A 22,191-nucleotide genomic window follows, 5' to 3' on the forward strand; every position below is an offset into this window, starting at 1 on the left:
GTGCATCTGTAGGCAGGCTAGGGGAAGGCCGTGACGCAGGGAGTGGAGTGGAAGTTCACAACCAGATTTGTTCACCCTGGGTCTACCCATCACAGTTACGGAGGGTGGGTTAGACACGAACCATGACTTCCTAACCATGTCCTCTAGTTATCAACTACAAGAGGAGGCAGCTACTTCATTTGTAGGGCTCACTACAAAACGAGAAAGAGAAGCTCCTTGTTGAAAAAATTAAGGTCAATACAGCAGCAAAAGAGCATGAAACCTAGCATGGGACCCTTCTAAGCAGGAGCCCCATGTGGCTGCACAGGCTCATCCCCACGAAGCCAGCACCGACTACAGAGGCATCCACTTCACTAGAGGCAGGGTGCGTTAGGTCAAGCAGAAGCATTTTTTTTTAATGCTTAACTGGAGACAGAGCATAGTCTTGCAGATAAAACAACAAATCCTGAGATATATGAGGAACAGAAGGAGTGATCTTTCCATTTCAGTCATCCTCATCAGACTGTTAAAGAACTCAGCCCAGTTCTGGATTCTACAGAGAGATGTGAAGCATTTGGAAACATGCTGAGGATAAAATGATTAAAGGATTAGAAAGACTAAACAAACTGGTATGATTTGGCTTCCAAAAGAAGGCCGATGTGAAGTAAGTTTAAAACTCTTCAAAAGGCTTACTAAAATGCCATTCAAATATGAGACAAGCTCTTTCAAAACACGGGTTTTATTTAGGAGTCTAATAAACAAGACAGCCTGTAAAGAAACTGCTGCTGGTAGTAACAGACTGATAAAGAAGTGTCCTATTGTGCCGTAGTGTAAAAAAAAAAAAAAACCCCTTGCCCCAGCAGTGGAGAGAGGAGACCATTCCGTTTCTTTAGTAAGGGTACCTTCTTCATTTTAGGGAAAGCTAAACCAAGCTGAAAAGCAGGAATGTCACCACTATATTACACTCTCCATTTCTATAATATGAACAGAATGAAGGCAGGAACCTTTTGTATATGTGTACTAGCAAGGCAAATTAAGCCCATGCCTTTAGCTCTAAACGTGGTTCACAAAAGGGACCAGATGAAAGTAGGACAGCAACTGCTGAGAATGAAATGGCTGAGAGCACTCTAGTTGCCAAGCCCTGGGAACCACCAAGAAGGGCTTCAACTTGCAAACCAACTGTCCAGGTAAAATAATGGAAATGGAAATGTACACGGGGGAATGACAATGACCTGGAGGGGACCTTAATGATCATTTGTCCCAACTCCCTCATTCGATAAATAAAGTAAATATTGTTCAAAAACTACAACCTAGGGATATCTTGCTTCAATTTTCAGAGGCATTTTGTTCTTTAAGAACTAAATCTTTTCAATTTCTAGTTTGCCAGTGTTTAAGTTCAGCCACTGTGGCAGTGAGTTATGTTTTGGTGATTATGGTGTAGAAAATTCAAGCATATGAATCAAGAGAAGGAGATGTGCACAAACCATCTTCTTGGAAACTCTAACAATGGTGGTGTAGTTCACAAAACATGCCAGAGGCACCTGGCTAAGTATCAGGCTTCAACTTTTTTACGAATAAAAATTACTGCAGTTACATTTAAGACATAAAATGACAGCCATATCATAACGATATACAAACAGTCAATAAATGGATACTCTATTAGTACAGAGAAAAGGTCTACAATTCTACATAAAAGAGATAGGAAGGAAAAAAGGCCATTTAAAATCTAGCAGTGGGAAAGCAGTCAGAAAGAATTTTCTAAAAGCTATTGGCATTATCAAAATAAACTATGCTATACATCAACAGATAGAGACCAATGTAATAGACCCATGAAATAGATCCAAATACGACCAGAACTGTACTATAAAATACCTTTATTCCACCTCAAATCAGTAGTAAAAGATGGTTTCTTCAATCAATGATGTTAGAATAACTGGGTAGCCATGGAGAAAAATATTAAGTTGGACCATAACACATGGTTACAGCCCAAATGAATGAAAACTTCTAATGTAGAAAAAAGACCAAACCGTAAAGGTATTAGAAGAAATGGGAGAATTCCTTTAAACACAGGCATGAGAAAGATCTTTTTAAGCATGAATCAACATCTACAGGTCATAAATTTAGCTGCCTAAACATTAAAAATAAATTTAGTATTGTAGTAATCATTTTGCAATATGTGTATCAAATCATCACATTATACTCCTTAAACTTATACAATGTTATGTCAAATATATCCTTTTTAAAATAAATAAATAAATAAATTTAGCATGGCAAAACATACCATAAATAAAATCACTGGAAAAAAAGACTTACCAGGAAAAAAAAAAAACAAACTTGCAACTCATACCCTAAAGAGCTAGTTTTCAAACCTATAGATCCTAGAAATTGACAAGAGTCTAACCTATAAGCCAACAGAAAGACAGGCAACATGGATGTACTCAGAGAAATGACTCAAGCTATGAAAACATGCCTAACTTACATTTTTCTTTTCCAAATGAAGTCTACCTGAGAGCAGAAGGCTCCTGGGAAGATGGTGGAGCAGGAAGCACCAGCAATCTGTCTCCCAGGGGCTTCCCTGGTGGCGCAGTGGTTGAGAGTCTGCCTGCCAATGCAGGGGACACGGGTTCGAGCCCTGGTCTGGGAGGATGCCACATGCCGCAGAGCAACTGGGCCCGTGAGCCACAACTACTGAGCCTGCGCGTCTGGAGCCTGTGCTCCACAACAAGAGTGGCCTCGACAGTGAGAGGCCCGCGCACCGCAATGAAGAGTGGCCCCCGCTTGCCGCAACTAGAGAAAGCCCTCGCACAGAAACGAAGACCCAACACAGCCAAAAATAAATAAATAAATAAATAAAATTTAAAAAAAGAAATCTGTCTCCCACCCTAAACAACAGCTGCATCCGCAGTATGTATCTGATGTAAATATTCTGGAACTCTGGAGTATACTTAAAGGCTTGCAACATGAAAGGCGAGGCTTGACTGGAAACTACAGTTAACTCTAATCGATTTCAGCTCTGCACAGTAGCACTTCCCACCCCTCAAGCCCCACATTAGCAAAAAACAAAACAAAAAAGTGCCGACCACCTAACTTTTCATAAATAAAGGAGTAAATAATACTACATCCAAACAGTGGTAATACTATTAGCTTTATAAAAAAGTATGACAAAGTTATGTACTGATGTGAAAATATCCTCAAAATATCCTGGGGAAGGAAACAGTATAGAACAGTATTTAAAATAAGCCACCACTTCCGTAGAAAAGGGACAAAAATCAGAACATGTATTTGCTTCCATATACAGACAAACTATGGAAGAAGGATGGCCTTGGACACTGGACAGATGGAAAATAAGGATGAAAAAGGTCTTTCAACCTATATCACTTTATTCATTTTAAGTTTTAAATCACAGGACCCTTCTTACATACTCAAATTTTAATTTACATTTAAATTAAGCTTTAGGGCTTCCCTGGTGGTACAGTGGTTGAGAGTCCACCTGCCGATGCAGGGGATACAGGTTCGTGCCCCGGTCCGGGAAGATCCCACATGCAGCGGAGCGGCTGGGTCCATGAGCCATGGCCGCTGAGCCTGCGCGTCCGGAGCCTGTGCTCCGCAGCGGGGGAGGCCACAACAGTGAGAGACCCGTGTAGCGCAAAAAAAAAAAAAAAAAAAAAAAAAAAAAAAAAAAAAAGAAATTAAGCTTTAAAAGCCACTTTACACATTTTTAAACTCAGAACAATTATGACTCATTGCAGATAGCTTAAATCTGATCATCCTGCAGAAAGACTGAACAAACCAATTGACTTTTTTAAATTTCTCCTTTCAGGTATAAGATTTGAACTTGACTGTATATTCATCCACCCTTTTTTTTTTTTTTTTTTTTAACATTTCAAGGTTGAGGATTTCAAAGAAACAGGAAGAGTCAGAAAAGAACCATAATAATCATACTACTCAACATTCTAATCAATGCATTAATCTTTACAAAATCCATACCAAGTGATCTCTCGGTCTCCATTTGAGCCTATTGAAAATAAAATACACACAGACATACACACCCTACCTTTATACCTTGCAATGAAGCCTACTTTAATTTTAGACAACTATGAAGGATTGAAACCTGCTTCCTTATGCCTTGCATAAATCCTAGTTCTATACTACCTAAGACCAAACAAACTAAACGTTACTTTGCTTCTCCAACATAGCAATTCAGGAAGTTGGAGACAAGTACTAGATTATTTGAGTCTTCTCTTTTCTAGAATAAACTTTACCAGTTCCCCCAGCATCCTAAGAGTACTCTCCAGTTTGCCCATAAATAAAGCATTACATAGTTAAATAAAACTTATTTACATAAAACTAAATATAAGAAAGTACTTTGAAAGCTATAACATCATGAAACTCATTACAACAGCCATGTCCCCCCTTCCAAAATATACTCAACGGACTGACGATGATTCTCCTAGGATCACGTGGCCAACACAGAGACAAGTGGGAGGGCCACTTCTCACATTCTAAGTACTCTATGTCTATTAATTCAAACGAAAAACAAATTAACTCTTCTTGGCAGTCACATCAACTGACTCACATCGTGCTTATGATCAACAAAAATTCTAAAACATTCTTACATGTGCTTCATTGAGCCATGTTTCCATCCTGGCTAGATTTATTTGGTCCATTGTTCCAGCTGATTCAGTTTTTTCTTTAGAATTCTGATTCCTTCACCCTGTGACCAAAGAACCCTCCAAGTTTTGTTATACCACTAACATAATAATGTGCTATCCATATTCTTCATCATCCAGATCATTATAAAAATAATCATCAATTCAGGATTAAGCAAGAGGGAAACCTGTCATATGCATACCTCCTGTCTGACACAACCAATTAACATTTTCGAGGGCAGCTGGTTTTATTAGTCAGCCTATATATTAGTTTTGCCCATATACTGTCTTCACCCTAGTATATTTACTAATGAATGAATAAAATATTTTTCAGAAGTAAAAAAACTGACCACCAGAAATTATCTAATGGGAATTTTAAGAAGAGCTTTTTATATGAAACCAAATTGCAAAAACTTAACTGGAACATAAATATCCTTGCAAACATCTAAATACAACCAATAGGTTTACCTTATAAAAAGAACACTTCAATTACTGACAGTAAAAGCTAAGTTTCATAAATCTTGGCTGGCAGTGATACTTTATCCATAAAAATAGTGGCCTCAGAAAAAATACTTAATTTCTTGAGTTCAGAGATGTCTTATGCAACCTAGAGTGTTTTTTGTTTTAAGGTGGTTTTTTTTGTCCCTGTTCAAATTATATCCTAGCCTTTCCATTCTAAGTCATGATCAGCTGAAGCCTTATGCCTGGATCTTGACTGCAGCAGGAGACCACCCATTATGCTACTCAGGAACCTGGCAACAACCACTGCTGTGCAGAGCCTACCTGGCCCTGCAGCCCCGTCATGAGTCTGAACACTCATGGTGGGGCTGCATGACCTCCTGGTAAGTGAAGGAGGCCAAGGTCAGACTCTATAGCACAGTGGCAGGTGACCAGTGGGTAGGTACCTCCTCTGGGAGGGTGGGTGTCGGTGTACGCACAAACCTTAAAGAAAGTAGAAAGACAAGCACTTCTCAAGGAGGTATAAGGATTTATTCCAGGCACAGATGGTCTCTGAAATGCACAAAGGCATAGCTTTAACACCCGTTAATGAGATATAACAAAAGACATTAGCAGGAAAAGACTACAGGATAGGTATTGTTTTCTTTTTCCCTTCCTATGGACACTCTACCAGAAAGATCTGCATAAAACCACTGAGGCAAAATCATCAGAGCCTTTCTGAAACAGACCTCCCCAAACGGCATGTCGGAACAGAACAACAAAGAGCCTCTGGCCCATTTCACACGTTATAATACCCTGAGGGAGTCACTGCTATTAACAATTTCCTACCCAAATAATTTCTCACTCTCTTCTACAGCTGCAGACACTTGGGACAGTGAATATGCCCATCTAAGACTACAAATACTAGCCTCACTTGACAGTGGACATGGTCAAGTGACTAAGTTAAAGCCAACAAGATGTAGGCAAAAGTATACGTGACTTGCAGAAAACCATAAACGGTAGCTGAAGCAAGCACTTTTTGCCTCCTTCTCTTTCCTCTTTTCCCACTGGCTGGAATTTGATGTGCTAGCTGGCAATGTAAGCTTGCCCATGAAGATGGTGAAGCAACAAATAAGAGCCTGAGACTCTCCCAAATGTGAAGCAGCCATCACAACCCTGGATTGCCACCTCCCAACTTGCTTTATGTGAGAGAGAGATAAACATCTATAGGTACAGATCACTCTTGGGGGCGGAGGGAGCGGGGCTTGGGTGCACTGGTCGTATGTCACTGAACCAGATCCTAACTGATAGAAATCCCAATGAGATACCCCGTCAGGGAGAAAATGCCACAGCACTACCATCCCTGGCTAGTAGGTTTATCTCAATTTACTCTACAACAAAATCTTCTTTCCATATATTATCTTGTATGAAAAACTCCTCATCCAGTGAACTTGCCCCAATGAACAGTGAACACCAGATTCTAAGGGCCTGAGGTAGACTAAAAATAAAGTTAGTTTGACAGACTGAGTTCTACTGTCCCACAGTATTGAAAAGGGAAAATTTTAGAAAGCCCCAGATTTGCAAATACTGCTTTAACATATTTTATAATAAAAGGTATACTAAATGATGAGTACAGAGCAGAAAAATCCCATTGCACTGTGAACAAATGGGTCCCAGGCTAGGCTTGCCCAGCTGCTAAGTATGACTTCTATCCACACTCTCACTGACCTCCTAGTTGAAGTCAAGCCTCAGCAAAATTACAAGTCACTACAGGGGACTGGCTTGGGGGAGGGGAGCTGCTGGTGAACACTGAAACTAGGGAAGTTAAATCCATGATTCTATGAATTTCCTTGCTGCATTGTACTGAGCACACTTTCACGCATGTCTCATTAAATCTCCCTAAATCTTCTAGAAAGTTCATCCTCATTTCACAAATGAGGAAGTTAAGCATCTCACCTAACTTCACATCTAGGAAGTGACAAGGGCAGAATCTCAACCAGTATCCCGATCTAAAGCATATATTCTTTCCAACCTCCATATTATTCTGTTTCCCTCACAGCCACGCTTTTTTTTTCAATAAGAGGTATGTAATTCCTGCATGTATTTGCTTATTTAACTCCTCCCACTACAATAAAACTAACTTTAGGATAAGAACTTCATTGTACCTCACAGCAATAATCCCATACTAAAATAGTGCCTCAAACCACTACAATGGATGAGAAAACAGTCTATTATGGATATCTTTACTCATTTCATTATTTAATGAGGTTATGTATGACTAACAGGGCATTAGAGTGAGTAAGAGCACAGGCTCTGGTTTAAGACTACTGTCTGTATCCAGGATCCCCCACAATATGTAGGGTCTTCCACAGGTCATTAACCTCAAGTTGTTCACCGAGACAACAAGGAGAGTAATAATGCACATTTAGTAGGGTTGTTGTCAGAAACACATGGTGGGGACTTCCCTGGCAGTCCAATAGTTGAGATTTCACCTTCCACTGCAGGGGGTGAGGGTTTGATGCCTGGCTGGGGAGCTAAGATCCCACATGCCTCTGGGCCAAAAAAAACAAAACACAGAAGCAATACTGTAACTAATTCAACAGACTTTAAAAATGGTCCACATAAAAAAAAAAAGTCTTAAAAAGAAACACATGATGATGTTATTTCAACAACTTAAAGAAGCACCAGACAAAGCTGAATCTTAACATGGATGCAGGCACAAGCCTCTCAGATAGCTTCATCCATCAAAGGGCAGAGAGCAGAAGCAAGAGCTACAATCCTGCAGCCTGTGGAACAAAAACCACATTCACAGAAACACAGACAAAAGGAAAAGGCAGAGGGCTATGTACCAGATGAAGGAACAAGATAAAACCCCAGAAAAACAACTAAATGAAAAGGAGATAGTCAACCTTCCAGAAAAAGAATTCAGAATAATGATAGTGAAGATGATCCAGGAGCTTGGAAAAAGAAAGGAGTCAAAGATCGAGAAGATGCAAGAAATGTTTAACAAAGACCTAGAAGAATTAAAGAACAAAGACCTAGAAGAATTAAAGAACAAACCAAGATGAACAACACAATAACTAAAATGAAAAATACACTAGAAGGAATCAAGAGCAGAATAACTGAGGCAGAAGAACAGATAAGTGACCTGGAAGACAGAATGGTGGAATTCACTGTTGTGGAACAGAATAAAGAAAAAAGAAAGAGGAGAAATGAAGACAGCCTAAGAGACCTCTGGGACAACATTAAACACAACATTCGCATTACAGAAGTCCCAGAAGGAGAAGAGAGAGAGAAAGGACCAGAGAAAATATGTGAATAGATTACAGTCGAAAACTTCCCTAACATGGGAAATGAAATAGCCACCCAACCCCAGGAAGCGCAGAGAGTCCCAGGCAGGATAAAACCAAGGAGGAACACACTGAGACACATACTAATCAAACTGACAAAAGCTAAACACAAAGAAAAATTACTGAAACCAACAAGGGAATAACACAAATAACATACAAGGGAACTCCCATAAGGTTAAAAGCTGATCTCTCAGCAGAAACTCTACAAGCCAGAAGGGAGTGCAACGATAAATTTAAACTGATGAAAGGGAAGAACCTACAACCAAGATTACTCTACCTGGCAAATATCTCATTCAGATTCGACAGAGAACTCAAAAGTTTTACAGACAAGCGAAAGCTAAGAGAACTCAGCACCACCAAACCAGCTCTGCAACAAATGCTAAAGGAACTTCGCTAAGTGGGAAACACAAGAGAAGAAAAGACCTACAAAAACAAACCTGTAACAATTAAGAAAATGGTCATCGGAACATACATATCAATAATTACCTTAAATGTGAATGGGTGAAATGCTCCAACAAAAGACACAGGCTTGCTGAATGGATACAAAAACAAGACCCACATATATATGCTGTCTACAAGAGACCCACTTCAGACCTAGGGACACAGACAGGCTGAAAGTGAGTGGATGGAAAAAGATATTCCATGCAAATGGAAATCAAAAGAAAGCTGGAGTAACAATACTCCTATCAGATAAAGTAGACTTTAAAATAATGAATGTTACAAGAAACAAGGAAGCACACTACATAATGATCAAGGGATCAATCCAAGAAGAAGATATAACAATCATAAGTATATATGCACCCAACACAGGAGCACCTCAATACATAAGGCAACAACTGCTAACAGCTATAAAAGAGGAAATCCACAGTAACACAATAATAGTGGGGGACTTTAACACCTCACTTACACCAATGGACAGATCATCCAGACAGAAAATTAATAGGGAAACAGAAGCTCTAAATGACACATTAGACCAGATAAATTTAATTGAAATTTATAGGACATTCCATCCAAAAACAGCAGATTACACTTTCTTCTCAAGTGCACACAGAGCATTCCCCAGGAAAGATCATATCTTGGTTCACAAATCAAGCCTCAGTAAATTTAAGAAAATTGAAATCATATCAAGCATCTTTTCTGACCACAACACTCTGAGATTAGAAACCAACTACAGGGGAAAAAACGTAAAAAACATAGACACATGGAGGCTAATCAATACATTACTAAATAACCGAGATATCCCTGAAGAACTCAGAAAGGAAACCAAAAACACCTACAGACAAATGAAAACGAAAACACAACAATCCAAAACCTATGGGATGCAGCAAAAGCAGTTCTAAGAGGGAATTTTATAGCAATACAATCCTACCTCAAGAAACAAGACAAAACTCAAATAAACAATCTAACTTTACACCCAAAAGAACTAGAGAAAGAAGAACAAACAAAACCCAAAGTCAGTAGAAGGAAAGAAACCATAAAGATCAGAGCAGAAATAAGTGAAATAGAAACAAAGAAAACAATAGTAAAGATCAATAAAACAAAAAGGTGGTTCTTTGAGAAGATAAAGAAAATTGATAAACAATTAGCTAGACTCATCAAGAAAAAGAGAGAGAGGACTCAAATCAATAAAATTAGAAATGAAAAAGGAGAAGTAACAACGTACACCGCAGAAATGCCAAGCATCATAAGAAACTACTACAAGCAACTCTATGCCAATAAAATGGACAACCTGGAGGAATGGACAAACTCTTAGAAAGGTATAACCTTCCAAGACTGAACCAGGAAGAAACAGAAAATTTGAGACCAATCACAAGTAATGAAATTGAAACTGTGATTAAAAATCTTACAACAAATCAAAGTCCAGGGCCAGATGGCTTCACAGGTGAATTCTATCAAACATTCAGAGAAGAGTTAACACTCATCCTTCTCAAACTCTTCCAAAAAATTGCAGAAGAACACTCCCAAATTCATTCTATGAGGCCACCATCACCAACATACCAAAACCAGAAAGAGATACTACAAAAAAAAAGAAAATTAAAAAACCAATATCACTGATGAATATAGATGAAAAAATCCTCAACAAAATACTAGTAAACAGAATCCAACAACACATTAAAATGATCACACACCATGATCAAGTGGGGTTTATCCCAGGGATGCAAGGATTCTTCCATGTATGTAAATCAATCAATGTTATACACCATATTAACAAATTGAAGAATAAAAACCATATGATCATCTCAATAGATGCAGAAAAAGCTTCTGACAAAATTCAACACCCATTTATGATAAAAACTCTCCAGAAAGTGAGCACAGAGGGAAACTACCTCAACATAATAAAGGCCATATATGACAAACCCACAGCAAACATCATTCTCAATGGTGAAAAACTGAAAGCATTTCCTCTAAGATCAGTAACAAGACAAGGATGTCCACTCTCACCACTATTATTCAACATAGGTTTGGAAGTCATAGCCACAGCAATAAGAGAAGAAACAGAAATAAAAGGAATACAAATTGGAAAAGCAGAAGTAAAACTGTCACTGTTTGCAGATGACATGATACTATACATAGACAAGATGCCACCATAAAACTACTAGAGCTAATCAATGAATTTGGTAAATTTGCAGGATACAAAATTAATGCACAGAAATCTCTTGCATTCCTATACACTAGCACTGAAAGATCAGAAAGAGAAATTAAGGAAACAATCCCATTCCATTCACCACTGCAACAAAAAGAATAAAATACCTAGGAATAAACCTACCTAAGGAGGTAAAAGACCTGTACTCAGAAAACTATAAGACACTGATGAAAGAAAGCAAAGATGACACAAACAGATGGAGAGATATACCACGTTCTTGGATTGGAAGAATCAATACTGTGAAAATGACTATACCACCCAAAGCAATCTACAGATTCAATGCAATCCCTATCAAGCTACCAGCAGCATTTTTTACAGAACTAGAACAAAAAATCTTAAAATTTGTAATGAGACACAAAAGACCCCAAATAGCCAAAGCAGTCTTGAGGGAAAAAAATGGAGCTGGAGGAATCAGACTTCCTTTCTTCAGACTATACTACAAAGCTACAGTAATCAAGACAATCTGGTACTGGCACAAAAACAGAAATATAGATCAATGGAACAGGATAGAAAGTCTGGCGATAAACCCACACACCTATGGTCAACTAATCTATGACAAAGGAGGCAAGGATATACAATGGAGAAAAGACAGTCTCTTCAATAAGTGGTGCTGGGAAAACTGGACAGCTACATGTAAAAGAATGAAATTAGAATGCTCCCTAACACCATACACAAAAATTAACTCAAAATGGATTAAAGACCAAAATCTAAGACCGGACACTATAAAACTCTGAGGAAAACATAGGAAGAACACTCAGACATAAATCACAGCAAGATCTTTTTTGATCCACCTCCTAGAGTAATGGAAATAAAAACAAAAATAAACAAATGGGACCTAACGAAACTTAAAAGCTTTTGCACAGCAAAGGAAACCATAAACAAGACGAAAAGACAACCCTCAGAATGGGAGAAAATATTTGCAAATGAATTAACAAAGGATTAATCCCAAAATATATAAACAGCTCATGCAGCTCAATATTAAAAAAATAAACAGCCCAATCCAAAAATGGGCAGAAGACCTAAATAGACATTTCTCCAAAGACGACATACAGATGGCCAAGAAGCACATGAAAAGCTGCTCAACATCACTAATTATTAGAGAAATGCAAATCAAAAGTACAATGAGGTATCACCTCACACCAGTTAGAATGGACATCATCAGAAAATCTAGAAACAACAAATGCTGGAGAGGGTGTGGAGAGAAGGGGATGCTCTTGCACTGTTGATGGGAATGTAAATTGATACAGGCACTATGGAGACCAGTATGGAGGTTCCTTAAAAAACTAGAACTAGAATTACCATATGATGCAGCAATCCCACTACTGGGCATATACCCAGAGGAAAACATAATTCAAAAAGACACATGCACCCCAATGTTCATTGCAGCACTATTTACAACATCCAGGTCATGGAAGCAACCTAAATGCCCATTGACAGACAAATGGATAAAGAAGATGTGGTACAAACATACAATGGAATATTACTCAGCCATAAAATGGGATGAAATTGGGTCATTTGTAGAGACGTGGATGGATCTAGAGACTGTCATACAGAGTGAAGTAAGTCAGAAAGAGAAAAAACAAATATATGTGGAACCTAGAAAAATGGTACAGATGAACCGGTTTGCAAGGCAGAAATAGAGACACAGATGTAGAGGACAAATGTATGGACACCAAGGGGGGAAAGTTAGGGGGTGGGGGGGGGGGGGGTTGGGATGATTTGGGAGATTGACACATATACACTAATATGTATAAAATAGGTAACTAATAAGAACCTGCTGTCTAAAAAATAAATTAATTAAATTAAAAAAAAAAAAAGATGGATGCAGATGAACAATCAACAATAGACTGTCCGGAGCTGGGCTGTCCCATCGAGGAGCCACTAACCACGTGGCTATTGAGTACTTGAAACGTGGCCAGCCCAACTCAACACACGCTCTATGTCGAAACACATACTGGATTCAAATACTCTACACAAGAAAAAGATTACGAAACATCTCACTAACACTTGCATAGTGGTTCCATGTTGAAAAAGTGTTTTGGATACATGGGGTAAAATAAATTATTAACATGACCTTTATCGTTTTAATAATGTTTTAATATTGCTACTAGAAAAATCTGAAGTACCTGTGTGGCTCCCGCTATATTTCAGTTGAACAGCGCCGGTACAGAGAAATGTGCGAGATGGTGAAATGTCCCTTGAAGACACAAGTGAACGAAGCCTCGCTGCACCATGCAAAACAGGGGTGGCCTCACTCACAGCAGCAGGCCCCACAGTATAAAGCTTGCGATGAAGTCTGTGGTATAACTGATTGAAGAGAAACGGAACGAAGGCCAAAATGCAAAACCTAGGTATTTGCCTAGCGTTTTTCACTGGCAGAGAGTGAAGTAGGTGTTATTAAGTCCCATGTTACGGACAAGAAAACAAACTGAGAGGTTAAGATACAAGATCAGTTAGCTCACAGAACTAGGACCCTAACCTAGGTCTCTCCTGAGTCCAAGCCCACATTTTTTACCTGACCCTGCGTGCCCCCATCCCATTGGCATTTCCTTACAGGACTGAATCTTCATTCAGCCTAGTCTTACAAAAGACAATCAAGCTAAGTACTGAGGAGTCATTCAACAGAACTGTCTCATACTCCAGAACATGGCGATAGGTAGGTGAGGGAGAACACTGGCAAGTCTTGTTGGTGATTATCCTCCCCAAACCTGCTTTTTCATTAGCATCTGTTTCACCCGCCAGAGTGAAACACATCTATGACAGTAACTTCTAATCGTCCCCATCAATAACATAACCTCATCAAAAGCAAAACCAATGGTGATGGTTAATTTTATGCGTCAACTTGACTGAACAAGGGGACACCCAGAAAGCTGGTAAAAAGTTATTTCTGAGTGTGTCTTTCATGGTGTTTCTAGAAGAGATTAGCATTTGCTTCAGTGGACCGAGTAGAGATCCACCCTCACCAACGTGGGCAGGCATCACATAATTCACTGACAGCTGAATACAACAAAAAAGGTTAAGGAAGGGCAAATTCTCTCTCTTTCCTTGAGCTGGGAGGTCAATCTTTTCTGGCCCGGGGACATCAGAGCTCCTGCTTCTTGGGGCCTTTCAACTTAGACTGAAGTATCCCACAAGCTTTCCTGGCTTCTCCAACTTGCAGAGGGCAGACTGTGGGACTTTTTGGCCTCTGCACTGCATGAGCCAATTCCTATATGATGTTTACATATATAATCTCCTATTGGGCTTCTATCTCTAGAGAACCCTGACTAATACACCAATCACCAAAAATAATAACAGCCTTAGCAATCTAGCAATTCAGAGATAACTGGGGGCTGGGAATGGGGGGCAGGGTAGAAGGTTCGAAGAGAAACAAACCTTAGGAGCTACTCTGAGAACTTCTTACTACAATCAAAAGTCACTCCTTCCCCAATTAAGGTCTGACAAAAATCAATAAGCCTTCCTCAACCAAGTAGTCTTGGAAGTTTACTATGGAAAAAAGACAGGAATAGGAGATCGTTCAGGACAAGCTTTGCTGCCTTATAGTCCTACAAAGCCAGAAGAGTCTGTCGTCATGAGCCATCTTTCAAACTCTAGTCAATGGTTTCCTACAAATAACACTAGTGAATTATGTCAAGGTACATCATGAGGGAACTGCCCTTTTGAGACAATATAATTTCCCCCGACTAAACTTAATGTGTAATTTAATACCCAGTAGCTTATACTAATACCCAATAGGTTATACTAACTGACAACTTACTACATAAGAAGCACATTTCTAACCTCATTACAAGTATTATTTTAAACTTCCTATAAGGTGGGTTTTTTGTTTCAAATAGGAGGAAGCGAAGACCCAGAGAAATAAATAAAGTGGTCCAGTTCATGCGATTTAGGGACAGGTACACCTACTAGCATGCTCTTAGCCACTGGCTACCCTTGGGGTTTCTTCTGGAACTCCCCAAATCACATCTCCATACCCAGGTAAAGACACGGGGCTACCAGAGCCTGGGAAAGCTGACCATGGGATTTGATGGGACTGAAGAGGCAAGTAAAAGCTCCCCTTCTTCCCATTTACCTCCAAAACATCATCTCATTCTCATCCACGTTACTGAGCCTTTGCAAACACTTCCTCCTGCCTAGAATATCCTTTCATCCTTTAGGAACATAACTCAGATGAAACCTCCTAGAAATCATCTTCCTTCAGCTCCCCCCAAATTAAGTCATCTCATCCTCTGTCACTTCTGCACCTCATACATTCATCTATCATTTGCTTAACGTGGCTTTCTCCTTACTAGGGTACAGACCCCTTAAACAGCAATGCCAGTCATCTCTATAGCCCCCTTCCCCACTCAGTACAATGTTTGTTGATTATGAATTTATCTACTGGTGAAGAAAATCCAGAGTGGAAGACAATATCACCATTCAATACTGCTTTTCTGGGAATGTATCCTGTGTCACAGCCATCGACAAAAGACACTAGCAGTGATATAACTGAGTGAGGAATAGGGAACAAACAGTCTTAGAAAAGAATTCCAAGATAGCTTATGTGTTGTCCAAATAATAAGTTCCCAGCCAGACTCGGTGAAGCCTGAAGAAAAAGCAAAGGATTTCTTGGTTGAGCTGCAGTGTGAGTGGTTCTGTCATGCAGATGATATTGTTCTTAGGCAGGAAGGACTCTGTGCCTCAGAACCACCCGGTATTGCGTGAAAATGTTCTGTATGCTGAAAACATATTTGAAAGAAACAGTGATTTTATATTCATTACAAGGAATTCAGACGGGCTCAGCAGTAGACACATGCTGGCCTAAAAGGTCAGACACACTGACCAGCTCCAAGCCAAACGGCCTTTTCCAGTAGATAGTTAAGTCGTTTGAAATAGTTCCTTTTGAAAGAAGAAAACATGATATAAATTTGCTTTCCAAAGAAGTGTTTGAAGTTTTTACTTTCTTTCTAAAGTAGGTATGTCATGGATGAGAAATGTCTCGCTATAAAGGGAAAATGGAAGAATAGGAAGGAAGGTAAGGAACTTTCAGCTTGCCATCTTTGTGGACCCATCCTTCTGACACACACAGTGGTAGAATCTAAAAAGAAAAGCATTCAGTCCACCTTACTCCTTTAATTTAGTGAGGGTGCATCTGACTGAAGGCTGCAGAAGCCCCAACTCAAAACAGCCTGTTAAACAATAAAAAGGCTGATTATCACATTTCTCAACAAGTCCAAAGGTAAGAGGGTTCCAGAGTCAGTTAACTTGGTCACTCGATGAAGTCACCAAGGACCCAAGCCTTATCAGTACGTCTATATCCTCCATATGTTGGCTTGTTCTCAGATCTACTGTCTCCAAAGAAGTCCATATTAACTCTACGCAAAGCATCCTCACAACAATAACCAAGGACTGAGGAAAGTATTTTCATTCTGTAAAAATGGAGAGAGGGAGGAGAAAACTTTCCCAGAAACAGCACAGCCTCCAGCAGGTCTTCCCCCACAGGTCACTGGCCAGAAATGATTCATGCATCCATTCCTAAAGGAACCAGGGAGGGAAAGTAAAGGAAATAGCATGACCGACCAATGAAAAGTCACCCAGAGACAAGAAGAATCCAGCCACTCATGTAGAAAAATAGGGACTATATATCTAAATAAAACCAAAGGCCTGCTAAGGAAGAAGAGGACCTAGAGCATGGCTACTGTGTGGTAAACACACTGCTGTTCTGTCCTGACCTGTCCAATAAGGAGCCCTGAACTGGAAAACCACACTCAAAATATCAAGACTAATATCTCCTTATGTCTAACACAAATTCCCTAAGAAATAACAAAATTCTACCTCTACCTAGAACAGAAATCTTAGCTGCAACAACTTTAAAATTTTCAAAATAAATCATACTGATTACTGCATTTATATCTACATAGTTAGGGACAAAAATGCCAGGGTTGGGCTTCCCTGGTGGCGCAGTGATTGAGAGTCTGCATGCTGATGCACGGGACACGGGTTCGTGCCCCGGTCCAGGAAGATCCCACTATGCGGCGGAGCGGCTGGGCCCGTGAGCCATGGCTGCTGAGCCTGTGCGTCCGGAGCCTGTGCTCCGCAACGGGAGAGGCCACGGCAGTGAGAGGCCCGCGTACCGCAAAAAAAAAAAAAAAAAAAAATGCCAGGGTCACATTGCTCCCTTAACAATGAAAATTATTTCGTATTTATTTCCTTCTTTAACTTTACAAAATTTATCCAGCAAAAAAATCTATATACTACCTCTAAGACATCATATATGTTGGCAAACTCAAGGATCTGTGAAGATTAAACAGATAAAAATCCTCTTCAAGAGTAATATTAAAAGAACTGAACACCTAGACTAGCATGATATAAGTATTTGCTTTAGACTTTTGGATTCTAAAACCAATTCTGAATTCAAGTACAGAAGACTGCTGATAAATAAAGGCAAATGCTTAGCACATTTGTTCACCAAGTGAGGTCAAATAAGGAGAATAGATAATGATTTTCTGATTAAGAGAGAAAAACAAAATGAGGGTCTATTCTACCACTTACAAAGCTAGTTTTCAAGTGATAAACAAGAAAAAAAAAAAAAAAAACAGTACAGGGAGTTTCAAGGATGGCAGAGTAGAAGTACCCTGAGCTCATCTCCTCTCATAGGCACACCAAAATTACAACCATTTACAGAACAACTAGGGGGCGGCCCCACCTACCAGTGGTCCGACACTAGCTCTGGGACATCTGGGCCCTACAGCCAGACCCCAGGACATGGCTCTGCTCACTAGTGGGCAGGTATCAACCTCAGGATCACCCGGACCCCAACTCTGCCCTCCAGTGAGCCAGCACTAGCCCCAGGAACCCCGAGGGTTCCCCAGCCGGCCGCCTCATGAACCAGCCCGCCAATCAGCAGTTGGCAGCCTCAGAAGAAGGCAGGACCTGGCAGCCAACCAGATCAGGAGCTGGCCATGCCTACCAGACCACCCATAACAGTCAGCCTGTCACAACCAAAGGATCCACACAGCCCACTTGGAGGGCAATCCTAGAGTGTATAGCTCTAGTGACTAGAGGGGAATGCACTGGTAGGATACATAGGCTGTCTCCTACAAAACGTTACTTCTCTAAGGCTGGGAAATGTAACCAACTTACCAGATACATAGAAATAAAAAACAACAAGTTAGGGCTTCCCTGGTGGCACAGTGGTTGAGAGTCCACCTGCCGATGCAGTGGACACGGGTTCGTGCCCCGGTTCGGGAAGATCCCACATGCCGCGGAGCAGTTAGCCCCATAAGCCATGGCCACTGAGCCTGCGTGTCCAGAGCCTGTGCTCCGCAACGGGAGAGGTTGCAGCAGTGAAAGGCCCGCGTACCGTAAAACAAACAGACAAACAAAAAACCCAACAAGTTAGGTGAAATGAGGCAACAGAAGAACAAGTTCCAAATGAAGGAACAAGAACTAAGTGAAATGGAGATAGGCAATCTACCCAAGAAAGAGTTCAAGGTACTGGTGTAAAGATGACTGAAGATGACAGGAGAAGAAGACTGGATGAGCAGGGCAAGAAAGTTAGAATTTTTTTTTTAACAAAGGAAAAATATAAAGGACAACCAAACAGATGAAGAATATAGTAAGTGACATGGAAAATACACTAGATGGAATCAACAGTAAACTAAGTGACACAGAGGAATAGATCACTGAGCTGCAAGACGGTCATGGAAATCACTGAAGCTGAACAGAAGAAAAAAGAAAAAGAAATGAGGGCAGGACTTCCCTGGCGGTCCAGTGGTTGAGACTCCGTGCTTCCAATACAGGGGGCATGAGTTCAATCCCTGGTCAGGGAACTAAGATCCCACATGCCATGTGGTGCAGCCAAAAAAAAAAAACACTAGGAACAAAAAAAAGATGAAGGCAGTCTGAGACCTCCAGGACAACGTCAAATGTTCCAGCATTCAGGTTATAGGAGTTCTAGAAGGAGAAGCAAGAGAGAAAGGGGCAGAGAACATATTTAAAGACATAAAAACTGAAAATTTCCCTAACTTGAGAAAGCACAGAGTCCCAAACAGGATCAACCCAAAGAGGGCCACACCAAAATGCACTGTAATTAACAAGGCAAATATTAAAGAAAAAGAAAATATTAAAAGTAGCAAGGGAAAAACAACATTAGATTAAAAAAAAAACCCTCCCATAAGGCTATCAACTGACTTTTCAGCAGAAACTCTGCATGCCAGAAGGGATCGACACTAAATATTTAAAGTGATGAAAAGGAAAAACCTACAACCAAGATTACTCTACCCAGCAAGGCCCTCATTCAGATTTGATTGAGAGATCAAAAGTATACAGCCAAGCAAAAGCTAAAAGAGTTCAGCACCACCCAAACTGCTTCACAAGGAATGTTAAAAGGATTTCTGTAGGTGAAAAAGAAAAGGCCAAAACTAGAAACATAAAAGTTACAAAAGGGAAAGTCTCATCAGTAAAGGCAAATATGCAGTAAAGGTAGTAAGTCAACTATGTACAATACTAGCACAGGAAAGTTTTCTTAAAAAGTAATAAAATCACTATATCCACAATAAGTAATCAAGGCATACACAAAACAGATGTAAACAAAAATAGTAATTGTGAAAGGAAGAGAACTTAAAATGGAGGGTTGTTAAAATACATTGGAAATTAAGAGATACATATTTAGATTGCTATTTATAAACCTCATGGTAGCCAAAAACCAAAATTCTATCATAGATTCACAAAAAAGAGAAAGGATCCAAACACTAAAGGTAGTCATCAAATCACAAGGGAAGAGAACAGAAGAAGAACAAAAAAGAACTACAAAAACAACCCCAAAACAATTAAGCAAATGGCAATAAGTACATACATATCAATAATCATTTTAAATGTAAATGGATTAAATACTCCAGTCAAAAGAGAGTAGCTGAATCAATACAAAAGCAAGACACATATGCTGCTAACAAGAGACTCACTTCAGCTCTAAGGACACATGCAGAATGAAGGTGAGGGGGTGGAAAAAGGGATTCCATACAAATGGAAATAAAAACAAAGCCAGGGTAGCAGTACTTATATCAAACAAAATAGACTTTAAAACAAAGACTGCTACAAGAGACAAAGAAGGACATTACATAATAATTAAGGGATCAATCCAAGAAGAAAATATAATAATTATAAATATATATGCACACAACATAGGACCACCTAAATATATAAAGAAAATATTAACAGACAAAAGGGAGAAATCCACAGTAACACAATAATACTAGGGGACTTTAACACCCCACTGACATCAATGGACTGATCATCCAGACAGAAAGTCATTAAGGCAACACTGGCCTTACACTAACAATGAAAGATCAGAAAGAGAAATTAAAGAAACAATCCCATTTACCATCACATAAAAAAGAATAAACTACCTAGAAATAAACCTACCTAAGGAGGCAAAAGACCTGTACTCAGAAAACTATAAGATGCTGATGAAAGAAATCAAAGATGATACAATCAGATGGAAAGATATACGATACTGTTTTGGAAGAATCAATATTGTGAAAATGACTGTGCTACCCAAAGCAATCTACAGATTCAATGTACTCCCTATCAAATTACCAATGGCATTTTTCACAGAACTAGAACAAAAAATCTTAAAATTTGTATGGAGACACAAAAGACCCCGAATAGCCAAAGCAATCTTGAGAAAGAAAAACAGAGCTGGAGGACCCTGACTTCAGATTATACTACAAATCTACAGTCATCAAAACAGTAAGGTACTGGAACAAAAACAGAAATATAGGTTAATGGAACAGGACAGAAAGCCCAGAAATAAACTCATGCACCTATGGTCAATTAATCTACGACAGTGGAGGCAAGTCTATACAATGGAGAAAAGACAGTCTCTTCAATAAATGGTGCTGGAAAAGCTGGACAGCCACATGTAAAAAAAAAAAAAAAAAAAAAAAAAATTAGAACATTCTTTAACACCATACACAAAAATAAACTCAAAATGGATTAAAGTCCTAAATGTAAAACCGGATGGATACTATAAAACTCCTGGAGGAAAACACAGGCAAAACACTGACATAAATCGCAGCAATATCTTTTTGGATCCGTCTCCTAGAGTAATGGAAATAAGAACAAAGATTTTTTAAAATGGAACCTAATTAAATTCAAAAGGTTTTGCACAGCAAAGGAAACCATGAACAAAAAGACAACCCTCAGAATGGGAGAAAATATTTGCAAATGATGCAACCCACAAGGGATTAATCTCCAAAATTTATAAACAGCTCATGCTGCTCAATATCAAAAAAAAAACCACACACAACCCAATCAAAAGACGGACAGAAGACCTAAATAGACATTTCTCCAAAGAAGACATACAGATGGCCAAGAGACAAATGAAAAGGTGCTCAACATCACTAACTATTATAGAAATGCAAATCAAAACTACAATGAGATATCACCTCACACCAGTCAGAATAGCCAACATCAAAAAGGTTATAAATAATAAATGCTGGAGAGGGTGTGGAGAAAAGGGAACACTTCTACTCTGTTGGTGGGAATGTAAATTGGTACAGCCACTATAAAGAACAGTATGGAGTTTCCTTAAAAAACTAAAATTAGAGCTACCATATGATCCAGCAAACCCACTCCCGGGCATATATGTGGAAAAAAACATGGCTCAAAAGGATGCACACACCCCAGTGTTCACTGCAGCGCTGTTTACAACAGCTAAGACATGGAAGCAACCTAAATGTCCATCGACAGAGGAATGGATAAAGAAGATGTGGTGCATATGTGCAATGGAATACTACTCAGTCATAAAAAATGAAATTTTACCATTTGCAACAACATGGGCGGGCCTAGAGAGTATTATGCTTAGTGAAATAGGTCAGACAAATACTGTATGTTATCACTTATATGTGGAATCTAAAAAACAAAACTAATGAATATAACAAAAAAGAAACAGACTTACAGATGTAGAGAAAAAACCAGTGGTTACCAGTGGGAGGGGGAAGTGCAGAGGGGCAGGATGGGTAGGGGACTAAGAGGTACAAACTACTATTTGTAAAATAAGCTACAAGGATATACTGTACAGCACAGGGAATACAGCCAATTTCTGGAGTATAAAGTCTAAAAATTTAGAGTCAATGCATTGCACACCTGA

At 39.4% G+C, this 22,191-nt stretch overlaps 1 protein-coding gene across 14 annotated transcripts in view; it reads right to left on the reverse strand.

Moving 5' to 3' along the window:
- Positions 1-22,191, reverse strand: part of CADPS2 (calcium dependent secretion activator 2) — a 499,759-nt gene that overhangs the window by 395,531 nt on the left and 82,037 nt on the right. The gene's annotated exons all lie outside the window — the stretch shown is intronic.

This window comes from Monodon monoceros, unplaced genomic scaffold, assembly GCF_005190385.1.
Source record: "Monodon monoceros isolate NGI ecotype Baffin Bay Population unplaced genomic scaffold, NGI_Narwhal_1 Super_Scaffold_2, whole genome shotgun sequence".
Classification (NCBI taxonomy): domain Eukaryota; kingdom Metazoa; phylum Chordata; class Mammalia; order Artiodactyla; family Monodontidae; genus Monodon; species Monodon monoceros.